At 41.0% G+C, this 16981-nt stretch overlaps 1 protein-coding gene across 1 annotated transcript in view; it reads right to left on the bottom strand.

Moving 5' to 3' along the window:
- IL1RAPL1 (interleukin 1 receptor accessory protein like 1) overlaps window positions 1-16981 on the bottom strand; it is a 1739707-nt gene that overhangs the window by 981154 nt on the left and 741572 nt on the right. The window lies entirely within an intron of this gene.

Below are 16981 nucleotides of genomic sequence, written 5' to 3' on the forward strand. Positions count from 1 at the left end.
GAAAGTAATAGTGTGATCTGCACAGTTGTGAAATGCAGAACAGATAATTCATGTAAAAGACACAAATTGCTGAACATAAATACAAATTATTTGACAGATAAAGCAGGAAACATAAATGTATTTCTATGGCAAAATAGTAAATGTGTAAATATGTATCTATATTATAGTAGATGCATATTTCAATTAAGTATTTTGTTTGAAGTCCCACTTTAAAATTAACTTTAGTATATTTGTAAATGTAAATCCTTATTTTTTTTCTTTATGTTACATACTGTATTGCAGTACCTAAATCTTACAATAACACAAACTGTGTGCTCAGCAAATTTGAAAATTCTGTACTACTGCAGATTCAAAAACAAACAAAAAAAATGTAAATACACCAAAAAACAACATATTGCATATTTTATAGATCTCCTATGGGAATTTTCTGTTGTTTGTTAAGTTTTATTAGATTTTGTTTACTCACCAAGGCTCAAAACATGTGTGAGTCTATAGTTCTTTTTTTGTAATAAATGCTGTATTGTGTAAGCACATTTGCCTATTGCAGTCTGCAGATTTCTATAAAATGTTACATTTAAATGAGGTGAATAAAATTAAATGTAGGAAATAGTTGCCAATGTGCTATATTCCATATTTTTAAGTAACTGTTCTCTGTATCCTCTAACTTGGAAGGGATTTCAAAACGCACTGCTGGAAACTGTTTTAGATTTAGTAAGCTCTCATATGCTCCTTCAACTGTCTTTGACTCTTTAATTATTTATGAGACATGTCAAAAATATGTGCCTGCTACTGACATGTCATATTTATCAAAAGGAAGAGCTAAAACAGTCACAGTTGCTGAAGTGAAATCATTAATGCCATTTGCAGATTTGATGCAATATATTGCCAAAGTAAATGCTAGAATTTTGAAAATGCCAAATCATGCCTCATGACTAAACAATGTATATACACAGAAGAAAAAAATTGCAAATGCCCCTTGCACAAGGGGCTGTTAAGCTGCAGTGTACTCCACCTGGAATTTTAATGTAGAAGGGTCAGGACCTCTATCCAATACCCCAGCAGGCAGACTGAAAAAATGATGGCAGGTTGCAGCTGAACAGGATTGAATTATGTACCGAGTGGTACCAGTGCTTAAGGCCCTGTGTGTTTAGGGACAAAGGTCTACTTTGACAGACTGCCTGTAGAAGGGCTGTTCCTCCCGGGTGCACTGAAATTCTGTGAGGGACACACTGCATCTGGACTTCTCTGTGTGCACAGGGCCTACTAGGTGATATGAAATTCAAGTCATAATAATAAAGCTTTAACCTGTAGAAACATGCAAACAACATAACATATCAGAGAATGGGCCTAAACCCTCAGTACCCAGCATTCATTTTACATACTCTGTTCTAAATTGTAATAAACTGTTTAAGGTTTTCATATACTCCTCTACCTCTGTTCCAGGTTTATGTATAGGAAGAGGTTCAGATTTTGTGTCATAAGCCATTTATACAGAAATTAATAAAAATCCTACATATTCTGAGACCTTTCTTTTAAAATATCTACATATTAATTGCTAACTCAAAGTTATCAAGCAAACTAAAGTCGTTGCATGATGTCTTTTTTTTTTTTTAAAGTGTATTTTGTGCATGTAACCGAGAGAGGAGCCGGACTGCAGGAGTTGGGAGTAGGCAGGCCTCCCCCAGAGGCAATCTGCCACCTTTCTCCATGCCCCGGGTGGCAATGGTGGGTGTGTGAGGGGGTCCTCCCACACAGCCCACCCTACCTGCTCTGCTTTGAAGCCCAACGGGGCAGAGGGACTCCCTATAAGGGAGTGAGAGGATCTAGCCCGCTCAACCAGCCCCGTTAGTCCTTCGCCTCTCTTTTTAGAGACCGCGTGCATGTTAACCCAATTTCGAGTGCGCGTAAGTGTGGTGGTTTTTGCGGGAGGGGGGTGGGCGTACTAAGCACAAGCTTACCTCGCATAGCACACCCACCGGGAGCCGGGCTGAGACCACCAAACTCAATTCACATGTAGCTGAGACCGGGATCCGAACCTCTAGCTGCATAGGTGAATGGCTTGTCAGCACAGTGCCAATCGCGTTGAGCCACCGCAGCTCCCCATGATGTCTTTATCTTGCAAGTTGATCTGAATAGTTAGCAACATGACAAATCAGGGATAATGTTGATAAATGTAAATATATGCAGCTTGTGACTAAAAGCATGCATTCATCTTATAATCTAGGAGTAGAAAGAATAACAAATCTAAGATGGAGAGGGATATGATTGTCCAGATCAAATGCTTAAAAGAAGCATACAGTGCTAAACTGAAGCTTTTAGAGCAAGCAAGACTTGTTTTGTATTAAGAGAGGCATAGACTTGAAAAATGATCATGCCACTATGCAAAATATTAGTAAGAACTAATTTTGAATATGCAGTTTGGGCACAAGTTCATAAAAAGAGTGGAAAGAGTGCAAAGGAAGTTCAACTCATCTATTAAAGGGGATGAAGGATCTCAGCTATGAGGAAAGATTATCTGAATCAAATGTTGTCACCCTTGAGAAAAAGCAATTAAGAAGGTGTAGGAATATCTCTTAGAAATACATAAATGCTCCATATACACAGAAAAATATGTTGACTTAAAGGACACCACAAAATACACAAGGGTACTACATCTGAAGAAAAAGTCGATTTAAAAAAAAAAAAATATGAGATTGTCTTCAACAAGATTTGATTCTAGCTAACTTAGTAGACTGCGCCAAAAAGGGACGTGTTGTTGATCGAGAAAGTCATTCAACTGTTTTTTAGTGATCAAGAAGGATTTTTCCCCCTCTTGCAGCAAATTAGACCCTATCTAATTGTGTTTTTTGGCCTTCCACTAGATAAACTAGGAATTTAGTTTTATTTTTTCATTTGATAGGGGACATGTATCCTTTTCCTACCTAAATATTTAAATATGTATGTATTTCATATGCTCTGTGAATTTGAGCTTTTTTACGTTAAAGAGAATGTATGTGGGAATTTAAGACTTCTCCTTCTCGATAATTAAAAGAAAAGCTCCACAGCTGTAGATAGTCATCGCCTCTAATAAGGAGTGTTTGCTCCTGGAGTCCAAAAGAAACACTTGCAGATTATGTATTAGCCCACCCCCCTCCAACTGTAATTTAAATACTTGTTTTAGTTTGCACAACCCTTCAAGCCAAAGTTCAACCAGTATTAAAATTTCAGCTTCATGTGCCCCTCTTTTGCCATCATAAGGGTTAATATTTATGTTAATCCGGGGGTGCTTTGAGAAAAAAAAAAATCCTTACCTCTTTCTCCACTCCTGAATCAATATTAATCTCTGATCTATTCTGCTCCTGATATGTGGAACGGGCCATTTGACTTCCCTATATACGATATAGGACTGATACTTTTGCATTGTATGTAGTAATGCTGGACTGGCTGTGATTGGACAAGTGGTAAAGAGGATTAGCTTTTTGAGACTAGTAGTACCATAGGGAGGAGGCTCAAGGGAGAATGGAGTAAAGTAGATAGATATGTATATACTTTATGTACCTCCTAAACTAAACAAACTATTAGCCATTTTTATACAAGGGCAGGTTTAAACCACCAACAAAACATCCTAAGCATGAAGTCAAATTTATAACATTTAAAAAAGGGGTACATTAAGCTAATAATTTCACATTTTATATACATTTGTAACATAAAGGTAGCAATTAAGAAAAGTGTGGGTTTCTTAATTAGTCTGTCTTCAAACTTGACAACAATCGTTAAGCATGTGCAAAATTTGAAAGCATTTGCTAGTAAAGAATGGTTAACATGTTTTTATCAAAATAACCAACTGCTTAGCTAATAATTCTAAAAAAAAGAATGAAATAAATAATAGTTTTTTTCTCAATCATCGATTGGCCTAAATATACAGTATACAGGCATACCCCACATTTAAGTGCACAATGGGGTTTATTTACTAAATCTGGAAAGCGCAAAATCAGGCTTACTTCTGCATTAAAAACAATGGGCCAGATTCACAAAAGTGATACAAACGGCGTATCTCCTGATACGCCATCGTATCTCTGTTTTAGGACCGTTCTAACTATGCGACTGATTCATAGAATCAGTTACGCAAAGCTAGCCCTAAGATCCGACAGGTGTAATTGAATTACACCGTCGGATCCTAGGATGCAATACTTCGGCCGCTGCTGGGGGGAGTTTGCGTCGTAAACCAGCGTTGGGTATGCAAATTAGCAGTTACGGCGATCCGCAAAGGTTTTTCCCGTCGTTACGTCGTCGCAAGTTTTAGATTCCCGTCGCAAAGATAGGGGTACTTTAACATGGTGTAAAATTACTCCACCATGTTAAAGTATGCCCGTCTTTCCCGCGTCGCTTTTGAATTTTTTTGTTTTCCCGGCGTAAGTACGTTACGCACATCGCGATTCTCAACGCGTCGGCGCATCGTAATTTCACGCAAAGCACGTCGGGAAATTTGCGAACGGAGCATGCGCAGTACGTCCGGCGCCTAATTTAAATGGTACCCGCCCCGGACATGTTTACGATACACCACCGCAAGTTTACAGGTAAGTGCTTTGTGGATCGGGCACTTAGACTGAAAACTTGCGGCGGTGTAACGTAAACGGGTTACGTTACGCTGCGCCGCAGGTACAAGAATCTGGCCCAATGAGCTTCCAGGTTTTATTACCAAAGCCTAATTGAAAAACCTGGGGTTAGAAGCTCATTGGTTTCTAGCCTGATTTTTCACTTTCCAGCTTTAGTAAATAAACCCCATTGTGTACTTAAAAGTAGGGTATGCCTGTATGTTGTTGTATTTCCAAATCTCTGTTTTTAGCGTTTGGTTTAAATGATTTGCTTCCTGCATCACATCAACTTATGTAAAAATAAAAGTATGTCTTGTGGTTATTGACATTGATGATTGTCAGGGATACAGAGAGATGGGAGGCTTGTGAATCTGGCACAGCCTTGTTTGTAATACAGCAGCTGATAGAAGCAGTGCTGAGTTAAGCAGGAGACAGCTTGGAAACAACAGGAACAGGCCTGTTCTGGTGGCTGCAACACATTAGGAAACAAACAAAGATATTAAGTTAAAGGATCTGGCAGCAAGAGCCAACTGTCACTCAATCCAGTTATCTAGGAGGAAACTGAAAAACATTATACATTGTAAGAAGGATTTGGCATAATTCCATATGTCCCTGAAAGTAAATTAACTTAATTCCATGTTCTTCATTAAATTTTTAAAAGCCTTTCACCGTTATTGACACATCTGTTCAAAACACTGGGTTACTTTTAGTTTACCTCTTTTCCCGTTTCAAATTATTATTAGCATTATTATTAGTAATAATAAAAATAGCAACAATATTCTGTATAAAGGGTGCATATGTTAATTATGAACTGATGATTCTGTAGATAATAGATGTAACAGAAAGAAATGATAAAAGTAACAAAAGCAGTGGAAAGCTGAAGTAGAACATGTAAATGCAAAAGCAATTAAATATATTAATATGTATCTACTTATTTTTGTCACCATCATATTGCAGCAAACACACAAATGAATCATGAAACATTAATGGAACTATGGAATTTTGTAATAAGACAAACACTTTAACATTTCTTTTCTACAAAATACCAACAACCCTTTCCTGCTGGACAAAAACATTAACTGATGCCATTATTTTCTGCCTGTTTGGTGATTTTGCAAGTGTTGTTTGGTATTCAGCTGACTGGATGACCAGAAACAGTCTTGATTCTCATGCAAGCTTCCTACAGTGACTTCATTGCTACACTTAAGCACTGTCACGGGGGGGCAGGCAACATGTTTCTACACACCTGATGTGATGGGTATTGTGCCTGGCTGCAAAAGAAGAAGAAGCAAGGGAGCACTAGTAAGGTGAGCATGAGGGTGTTGGGGATTTTTTTCAAAGTCATTGTCACTCTGTCACTTTGCTCTGCATTGACAAGGTGACAGTTTCTCAATAACTGCTTGCCGACCAGCTGGTACGTCCCCTTTAAGAAGCCGGCATTGTGGGTGCCCGCTGGGAGCTCCATGACTCTGATGATCGTGTCAGGCCCCGTACACACGACCAGTTTCCTCGGCAGAATTCAGCTTCTGACAGAGTTTCTGGCTGAATTCTGCCGAGAAACCCGGCCGTGTGTACACTTTCGGCCGAGGAAGCCGACGAGGACCTCGGCGAGGAAATAGAGAACATGTTCTCTATTTCCTCGTTGTTCTATGGGAGCTCTCGGCCCGCCGAGGTCCTCGGCGGCTTCAGGGCTGAACTGGCCGAGGAACTCGATGTATTTGGCACGTCGAGTTCCTCGGCCATGTGTACGGGGCCTCACAGTGAGGAAGAAGGGGGAAATGCTTATGTAAACAAGCATTTCCCCAGTCTTCCTAGTGACAGGACAGTGTACACAGCTTCCTGTAATTGGAAGCTGTGATCACTGTAGTGTCACAGTAAGCCCATCCTCCTACAGTTAGAACACATACCTAGGCACACTTAACCCCTTCAGCGTCACCTAGTGGTTAACCCCTTCACTGCGAGTGTCATTTTCACAGCAATCAGTGCATTTTTATAGCACTGATAAAAATCACTGACCGCTGCCATTACTAGTAAAAAATATTAATTAAAATGCCATAAAACGATCCCCTATTTTGTAGACGCTATAACTTTTGCCCAAACCGATCAATAAACGCTTATTGCAATTTTTTTACCCAAAATATGTAGAAGAATACATATCAGCCTAAACTGAGGATTTTTTTATATATATATATCTATACCGTATTTATCAGCGTATACCGCGCACTTTTTTGCCCTAAAAATCAGGGCAAAATCGTGGGTGCGCGATATACGCCGATACCCGCTTTCCCACGCCGAGTTTGAATACTGCGCTGGCATATACCGAGCCGATGGACGCCGCGCAAGACACCAAAACTGTAAGTACTAAAATCTTTTTTTACAGGAATGTCGGGTCCACTTTAGGGGTGCGCGCTATACGACGGAGCGCGCAATACCCAGATAAATACGGTATATATATATATATATATATATATATATATATATATAAAAATGCAGAGGTGATCAAATACCACCAAAAGAAATCTCTATTTGTGGGAAAAAAAGGACGTACATTTTGTTTGGGAGCCACGACCGCGCAATTGTCAGTTAAAGCAACGCAGTGCCGAATTGCAAAAAGTGGCCCGGCCATTGACCAGCAAAATGGTCCAAGGCTTAAGTGGTTAAGCTTAAATAACTCATATTTTGAAAATTGAATGCCTTCTTTTGTTTCACTATAGAAATAGAATAGGTCTGTACATTAGAATGAGCTCTACAGCTTACAATCACTTTGTGTTTAATGAGAATACTAAACGGTTGTTATTTTTTTAAATGTGTACACTGATCTTGCAAATGCTTCCTAATATGTTTAAAATGAATAAAAATTAGGAAGCAGCTGTAAAATTATCCTAAATGAAAGCATTACATTAACTAATGCCTGTTTATGCACACATATTTGTTCCTGAATTAGTGCCTGTATTAACCCCACAAGTTCAAATCAACAGTAAACGGTGCTGGTACGTTGCATGCTTCCATTACAACATTTCCAGTGTTCGATTTTATGTATTTTTAAACAAATGTTTGATTGCCTGTTGATGAGCAACACTGATCTGTATCCCTTCTGCTACATGCTTACTCATACCTATATGGAAACATTTTTACTCCAAAATGTAAGGTCTCCATAGTCAAGTGCAAATTTTATACTTGCCTAATATGCAGAAATGATTTTAATGTTGTGCTGTTTTGCAAAATGTGGGTGTCCCATATGTTACTCTGTGTACAGTCAACAAAACAGTATAACCATACAGGTTATGGTGAGAAGGGATTCAAGTAAAGTAAGGGCTTATTAAAGCAGAAGGTATTCACAAATTTAATTTCATCCCAAATCCCCAAAATCTGAAGATTATTCCTCATTTCATGTATCCCTGTGGTTATACTATTTTTAGTGGGTCCCAAGCTCTACTCCACAGAGGCCATGGCTTTGGTACACTACACAGATGATGGCCGAATAGCCTAAAATGGTTTTATACAGTTTAGAATAAAAAACTACCGTATTTATCGGCATATAACACGCACAGGTGTATAACACGCACCCTAACTTTAAAAGGGAAGTTTCAGGAAAAAAAACTTTCCACAGCCCCCTGCGTATAACACGCAGGCACAGTTTACCCTCTATTTTCAGGGTAAAAAACTGAGTGTTATACGCCAATAAATACAGTATGTAAAATTAGGCTATATTTGCACAATATTCCAGTGGGTTTGGGTGTGCATCTAGCAGGAGAGGGCAAAAAACAATTATTGTCTTGACTCCATCCACTATCCTGAAAAAAGGAAGAAACCTATTTTTTGGGGATATGTGGTGGAATGAGAAAATGAGAGTTGTGAATATCTTCTGTTGTAACAAAGTCTTTTACTGTGCTACAGCCATCAACATGATTTTGGATGCCCACATCAGAGAGGAGTAGCCTTGCAGCTTGCAAGGACTTATCAAGTTCTCTTCTTCTCCAAAGGCAATACAAGTATAACAGCCTGCCACATTTACCAACAAAGGTGGCGCCATTTGAAAGGAACTTCCCATTTATAGTCCCGTCGTACATGTTGTACGTCACTGCACTTTGGTCGGACTTTTTTTGCATGAACGTGTGTATGCAAGTCAGGCTGGAGAGGAATCACGTCGTGAAAAACGATGGGTTTTTGAACGACAAGAAAAACGATGGTGTGTACGCGGCATAAGAACTGTCCACCAATTGCCGTTTGATTTTTTTTAGCTGATTTATCAAATAATTTTGTCAGTTTGTCAGAGTTACTGTATATCCTTACCTCATAAATTATGTTTTTTTTTTCTGTTGTTCCTTATTATGCACATTTCAGACTTAAAACAAAACAATAATAATGAATTCTGCTGATGTATATTATGTACAAGTATTTGCAGATAAATCAGCCTTTCTTCCCAGCCCTTATCTTGACAGGCAAAATTGACACATTTTCCTGGGAATAAGTGATTTAATGTAGGGAAATTAACATCCTCCCTTTACCACATGGCACAAGTCTGTCAGATACCACCAACAGAGTGTTTCAGCCATAGATGAAACAAGCAGAAAATTGGCTTTAACAATTCATTTGAGGAAACATAAGTGAACATATTCTATGACACAGTGGTGCGGGGAAAACCGCCAAGAAGTAATTTTGAAGTTAACTACTTAAATATAAGGATCAGAAGACAAAACATGCAAACAGTTCATGGATATTTGGATAGACAGGATTAGGAAAAAATAGAGAGCAGATGTGAGAAAGAGAGTCATACAGAAAAAGAGAAAAAGAAAGGATAAATCAATAATTAAAATATACAGCTCATGAAGGGCTAATGCTCAATTCTGAGCATGGGTGAAGCCACAGCTCTGCACAACACTGGACACTGTATAGCTGATCTCAGTCAATCGGAGGACCATGTAGCTCTGGGATCCCATCACTCCAGTTCCCACAACACTCGGCCACTGCTATATGGCAAAGAACCAACAAAAGCAGCAAAGTAATCAGCTCCCATGCTGTCTACCTTCAGCTGCTGCATGTTGCAATATGATTATTGCAGTCTTGATGTCATAACTACAGCTGCCTACAGTAGGTGAACCCGATTTTGTGTCAATCTCGCTCTCTTTCTCAGCGAGATTGAGCACCTACGAGCCCCATCGCGGGAGCCAGCGCCGAGCTGGCTTGCCGCGATGGATACAGAGCCGTCATAGAAGCGACGGGAGATCCGACTTGGATTCCCGCCAATTCTACACGTGTGCGGCGTTTGTTATGAATCCTGAAGGGGAAGTCCCCGCCGGATTTTAAATAAAAATCCGGCATGGGTCCCCCCTCAGGAGCATACCGGGCCCTTAGGTCTGTTATGGGTTGTAAGGAGAGCCCCCCTACGCCGAAAAAAACGGCGTAGGGGGTCCCCCTACAATCCATACCAGACCCGTATCCAAAGCACGCTACCCGGCCAGCCAGGAAGGGAGTGGGGACGAGCGAGCGCCCCCCCCCCTCCTGAGCCGTACCAGGCTGCATGCCCTCAACATGGGGGGGTTGGGTGCTCTGGGGCAGGGGGGCGCACTGCGGCCCCCCCCACCTCAGAGCACCCTGTCCCCATGTTGATGAGGACAGGGCCCCTTCCCGACAACCCTGGCCGTTGGTTGTCGGGGTATGCGGGCGGGAGGCTTATCGGAATCTGGGAGCCCCCTTTAATAAGGGGGCCCCCAGATACCGGCCCCCCACCCTAAGTGAATGAGTATGGGGTACATCGTACCCCTACCCATTCACCTGCAAGAAAAGTGGTAAAAACACAAATAAACCACACAGTGTATTAAAATATTTTATTTTTCTGCTCCGGAGGCCGCCCCCTGTCTTCTTTATTAGCTCTTTTACCAGGGGGGGCTTCTTCTTTGACGTCTTCGGGTGGGTGGGGGCCGCCGTCTGGTTCTCTTCCACCGCCGGGGGGGGGGTGGCTTTTAAAAAAGCCCCCACCCCCCCGGCGGGTTTCCTCCGGCGTCTTCGGCGGGGCTCTTCTTCTTCCGCTATCCCGACGGGTCTTCTCAACTCTCCGGGGTTCTCCTTCTGTCTTCGCCGCTCTCCGTTGTTGACTCGGCGCACCCCGGTTCTTCGTCTCGCTGTCCGGTGTCTTCTTCCGTGATGTACGTCTTCTCCTTCCGTGCTGTGATGAGTTCTTCTTCCGTGCTGTGACGTCATGTTCTTCACTTCTCTCCTTCTCCCGATGTTGCCACGCCGGTCCTCCTCGCTGAAATGACGGATGCGCGCCTTGCATCGGACCTATATAGGCCTCACAGTCCCATCATGCTCTGTACCTACCCATGTGATACCTACCCACGTGGGTAGGTATCACATGGGTAGGTACAGAGCATGATGGGACTGTGAGGCCTATATAGGTCCGATGCAAGGCGCGCATCCGTCATTTCAGCGAGGAGGACCGGCGTGGCAACATCGGGAGAAGGAGAGAAGTGAAGAACATGACGTCACAGCACGGAAGAAGAACTCATCACAGCACGGAAGGAGAAGACGTACATCACGGAAGAAGACACCGGACAGCGAGACGAAGAACCGGGGTGCGCCGAGTCAACAACGGAGAGCGGCGAAGACAGAAGGAGAACCCCGGAGAGTTGAGAAGACCCGTCGGGATAGCGGAAGAAGAAGAGCCCCGCCGAAGACGCCGGAGGAAACCCGCCGGGGGGTGGGGGCTTTTTTAAAAGCCACCCCCCCCGGCGGTGGAAGAGAACCAGACGGCGGCCCCCACCCACCCGAAGACGTCAAAGAAGAAGCCCCCCCTGGTAAAAGAGCTAATAAAGAAGACAGGGGGCGGCCTCCGGAGCAGAAAAATAAAATATTTTAATACACTGTGTGGTTTATTTGTGTTTTTACCACTTTTCTTGCAGGTGAATGGGTAGGGGTACGATGTACCCCATACTCATTCACTTAGGGTGGGGGGCCGGTATCTGGGGGCCCCCTTATTAAAGGGGGCTCCCAGATTCCGATAAGCCTCCCGCCCGCATACCCCGACAACCAACGGCCAGGGTTGTCGGGAAGGGGCCCTGTCCTCATCAACATGGGGACAGGGTGCTCTGAGGTGGGGGGGGGCCGCAGTGCGCCCCCCTGCCCCAGAGCACCCAACCCCCCCATGTTGAGGGCATGCAGCCTGGTACGGCTCAGGAGGGGGGGGGCGCTCGCTCGTCCCCACTCCCTTCCTGGCTGGCCGGGTAGCGTGCTTTGGATACGGGTCTGGTATGGATTGTAGGGGGACCCCCTACGCCGTTTTTTTCGGCGTAAGGGGGCTCTCCTTACAACCCATAACAGACCTAAGGGCCCGGTATGCTCCTGAGGGGGGGACCCATGCCGGATTTTTATTTAAAATCCGGCGGGGACTTCCCCCTCAGGATTCATAACAAACGCCGCACACGTGTAGAATTGGCGGGAATCCAAGTCGGATCTCCCGTCGCTTCTATGACGCGCTTGCTGGGATGTGCTGTCACTATTCCAGTGAGTGTGAGATGTCGGCGAGATCTCGGCACCCTGTCGCCGAGTATCAGCGCGACGCTGTCGTGCTAAAAGCACAATATCACAAACACCTACTGTAGGTAAGCCTCACACATTGAGAATGCTATAAACGATCCTGACTGCACAGGTTTGCTCACCCCATCCCTTGTACAATCCTTGTACTCCTCCTTCAAAGATCATTGGGTTCATGCAATTGGCTCTGCCAAGTGGCATTGTCCTCGCAATTCTGTAGACACCATTAAATGAAATATATACATACAGTGGATATATACTCCTGAAATTATTTTTTATAAATCCAATTCTACCCCTCTTTTTGCATGGATGGGCAAACCTGAAAATAAATACTAGTCTCACATTATACCTGGGACGCTAAGGAATGTACTGTATGTTGACTGGGGGTCCTGAGTCCTGATCGGATTTTAAGCCATCGGAAATTCCGATCGTGTGTACGGGGCATAAGATTGTATATATTATATAGCTGGTATCATTTTCCCCAAGAATGCCAACACTTTATTTTTATAGAAACCAATTACAGGCATTCCCAGAGACAGAAACATAACTACATAATCCTGCCAATAAAAATATCCATAGCAAGGGCAGTAAAATCATTTGTTGGGAATATCACCATGGTAAAAAATAACATTTCCTGGATCCTGCTTCATAAAAAACTGGATAGTATTCCAAAAGAAAAACAGGCAGGGTTTGAGAGAATCTGCAGGCATTGTAATCAATTGCTTGTCTGAGGCTAGGACAGCAGTGTGAATGGGAATGAGTGGATAGAGGGGTGTTTCAGATAGGAAAACTAAAATAGAGAGAACAGAGATAAATGTAAAAGTAGGCTAAATATAAGAGTGGTAGTAGGTTTAATTTGAAACTTCTGCCCTTATTTTCACATATAACTATAAAAAGAAGAAATGGTACAGTAACTCCACTCCAAACTCCAAAACAATCCCCTCTAGGTGATCAGTACAAATTGCAGGGATGTTAACAACATTTGTAGCAGATTTCCACCTTTGCTATGAGGAAATAGCTGTTTGTTTCACCATGTCTTTTGCTCACTGATTTTGAATTTAAGAGTCTGGTTTCTTTATAATCAGCTAGTACACTCTCTATGTTCTAATGAGATAAGCTGCAGGGTCTGCATCCCTTTAGAGGTATTTAACTTTTGGCTAACCCTTGGAAAGTATTTCACCAAAACTCAAGTTCCTATTGGGAGGTGCCTAAAATTTGATTGATATCTTAGTGTAGACCTCTGGGAAAATCAATGAGCCAATCACACAAGTATAGGAATGTATATTCACCCTCCATACTAAAAAGAAAACTTCTATAGATACAGTACATGTATTGTGTCATAGCCACTTAAGCACACTGCAACCAAATTATGAAGCTGCAGGCACAGGCGTCAACATGGAGCCTATGCTCCATGTATCACATCTGTCAATTTTGGGATTAAAATGGGGGAATAGTTTTTGCCGACTGCTCCAAGCTCTAGTCATTACAGTGTTTCAGTGGCCTACCTCTGAACCAACAGGCTTAATTTGTTGATATTGTCTGCTTGTGGTACAGAGGGGGAGTGTTAATTCTGAAGAAGAGAATATTTTTCCTGCTTAGGAACAGTCCTTGTCACACTAATACATGAAGTTGTTATAATAGCTGCACCTGGCAGAATCAACAGGTTGTAAGTAAATGAACTGGAAAACTATTACAATTAAATCCATTTTCTGAAGATTGCAGTTTTAACACTGAATTGTTTAACATGTTTCTGACCTTGTGAAAAAAAGGTTAGTGCAAAATAAAATATGCTACAATGTTATAAAACAAATTGCCCCTACCATCCATTTTTAAAAATACATGTGTATAGGAAAACATGGTTTTGGAAACCGTTGCATACACTGGGTAAAATACAGATGGAGCTATGTCTCTAGCTTTTCTTTCAAGTATGAGTCTACCCAAAATTGCAATTTTTATTGTGTATTCATGCCAAGTCTAAATCACCCATAAGCATTGTTTTATCTTCAGTATCAAAATCTCTGCATCTTAGTTCCCTGATTTGGCAACCTTTCTCTGTCAATATAAAGGTGTCCAACCTTTCCTCTTGTTTTATTTAGCAATTGGTATTTTGGGCCCTTGAGTGTGTTTATGATGGGTATGGAATAAGTTGTTATTAAAAAAAAGATGCCCATGGATATAGACTTTGGGTGCAACCGATCCGCCAGGGCTCAATAATATATTATGTTTCAAACCTTTTCTACCGTTTTTTATTTCAGGCAAATCTGAACATCTCATATACATTGTCTGTTAAATAATACCATCTTTTTAATGAAAGAAGGAACTGTTGTAATTCTCATTTATTTGTATGTATTTTTCATTTAACTTTTGTCTCCACACAGTAGGATTTATAATGTAATTTTGGATAATTGCATGCTTCCAACTTCGTGGGATGGCCCCTTCTTGTTTCAACATGACTGTGTACCAGTGCACAAACAAGGTCTAAAAAGCAATGGATGAGTGAGTTTGGGGTGGAGGAACTTGACTGGCCTGCACAGAGCCGTGACCTTAACCCGATTGAACACCATTGGGATGAATTAGAGCGGAGACTACGAGCCAGGACTTCTAATCCAACATCAGTGCCTGACCTCACAAGTGTGCTTCTAGAATACTGGTCAAATATTCCCATAGACACACTCCTAAACCTTGTGGACAGACTTCCCAGAAGAGTAGTAGCTGTTATAGCTGCAAAGGATAAACCAATTCAATTCTATGGACTAAGATTGGGATGCCATTAAAGTTCATGTGTTCAAGATGGGAGAGAGATGTTGGTGCAATGAGGAATGGAAGGAAGCTTTGGATGCTTGACAGTGTCACCCAAACTTTCTGATTGTTTCACTCAATTGTAGATACTTCATTGCTCTTATTTGACTCCTCTTAGAATAGCCAGGTACAAAAGCGATCACATTGCTATGTGCCCAATGTGTCCCTATGATGTGGGGTCGTTCTACCACCTATTGTGGAAATGCCCAAGAACACAAGGATTCTGGACACAAGTTGTTTATTTTCTTCATGACACTCTGGGATCCCCCCTAACACTACACCCTAAACTGAGTCTAATGGGAATGTTTCCTGAACCAGAAATAGACAAATTTATTATGATCTTTCTGAATGCAACCCTATTTTCTGCCAGAAAAATCATTGCTAGAAAATGGATGAGGAATACACCACCTGCCTGTATTACCTGTATATTAGACATCAAAAATAGTTTGCCATACAATAAATTCTTATACATTCATAGAGGTTGCCCGTCTAAATACAACAAAATATGGGATACATGGCTTCAAGCTCCTGAAACTTGTACATAATCAGGAGTTCCTTCTATAGTTGTTTTACTGATTCTTCATTAGTGTTTAATAACCAATACCTTTTTTAGTTGAGTCTTGTAATTTCTTGTTTTTATAAGGGATGTATGATTCTGACATTCACTCACTATATTGTCAATGTGTATGAAATACATTGTTTGTATCCCTTCATTTATACAATTTTCAATCAAAGCTACTGTTTGAAACAAACTAAAAAAAAAAACATGTGCGTGTAAAGGTGTTCAAATAAGTCACCCAGATGTCCCAATACTTTGGACAATATAGTGTATGTGGTTGTAATGATGTATGGTTCATAGTAAGATTTGCAGGATCGTATTGAAAATTTAATTTTTTTAAAGCAACATTTTTAGAAAGTGCCTCTGTTGATCACTATTTCTGTTACCATAGCGCAGCCCCAAATTTTTATTATTGTGTAAAGTCAGTTTAGCATTCAAATAATTGTATTTGCCCTGTGGGGGCTTTGCTGCTGTGGGAGTCACACGTTTTGGTTTAAGTTTCCTGGGCACGGGGAATATAAAGTTTACTATCACAGTATGTTGTATTGTATGAATTGTTCTTTTTTACCTGCTTTTTACTAATAAAACAAGCGTTTATATAGGTATTATTTGTGTTGTTAGTGGTGCCTATATAATCCCATCCAAAGTTTAAGATTTTAATAACACTTCCTCTCTCTCTCCTTGCTAAAGGATAAAAACTCTAGCGGGCAAAAAAATGACATAAAAATACAAAAGGATAAGTGAGTCTATTAATGTTCCTCCACAACTAAAGTACTAATATTGGTAAGAGGAACTTTAAAAACTCACTGTACATTGTATATTTCGGTACTGTATTAACAAATTCTATTTAGATAAAGGAACAATCCAATCTTTTGTTACATCTTATTTTTAGATATTGCATTCATTTTGTTACTGTTCAGTTAAAATTGTTAACCTTAAAATGCAAGGCGAAGAGCAGCCCATTAATGGATGGCATTGTAACAGCCAGCCCTTGTGTGTAGCAGAATGCATAAACAAGTAGGGTACATTGATTGCTCAGTGTGATATAGAAACTGTTTACTGAATCATTATGTGGAGTGATTACACATGTCAGCTACTGCAAAAACTAATGCTGATGTTTTTCCAGTTTAATAAGCAATGTAGACTTCTTGTACTGCTCTGTAACACAGACTTTAGTTGATGTGGGATCCATAAGTTAAACTATCTGCCAAAGTTTTTTCTGTGATTTTGTGGATTTGCATATGACTTTTAATATCATTATTTCTACAAGATTATACCCTCCCTTTCTGTATAGCTCCCAATTGTTCCTGATTTTGAATGCACTATTTATCTTTCAGAAAGTGTTTCACAGTGCTAAATCTTTTATCCAAATTCTAAATTGCTGCATTTGCAAATCTCAAAAGCCAGTACAAAGAAATAGTAGTGGTAAAAAAAAAAAAAAACACTTATGGGTTTAACTAATATATTTTTTGTATAATTCTCATGAAATGGGATAGAGCAGGGCAGGGGGAGTGTC

The sequence above is a fragment of the Rana temporaria genome, chromosome 2, assembly GCF_905171775.1.
Source record: "Rana temporaria chromosome 2, aRanTem1.1, whole genome shotgun sequence".
Classification (NCBI taxonomy): Eukaryota; Metazoa; Chordata; class Amphibia; order Anura; family Ranidae; genus Rana; species Rana temporaria.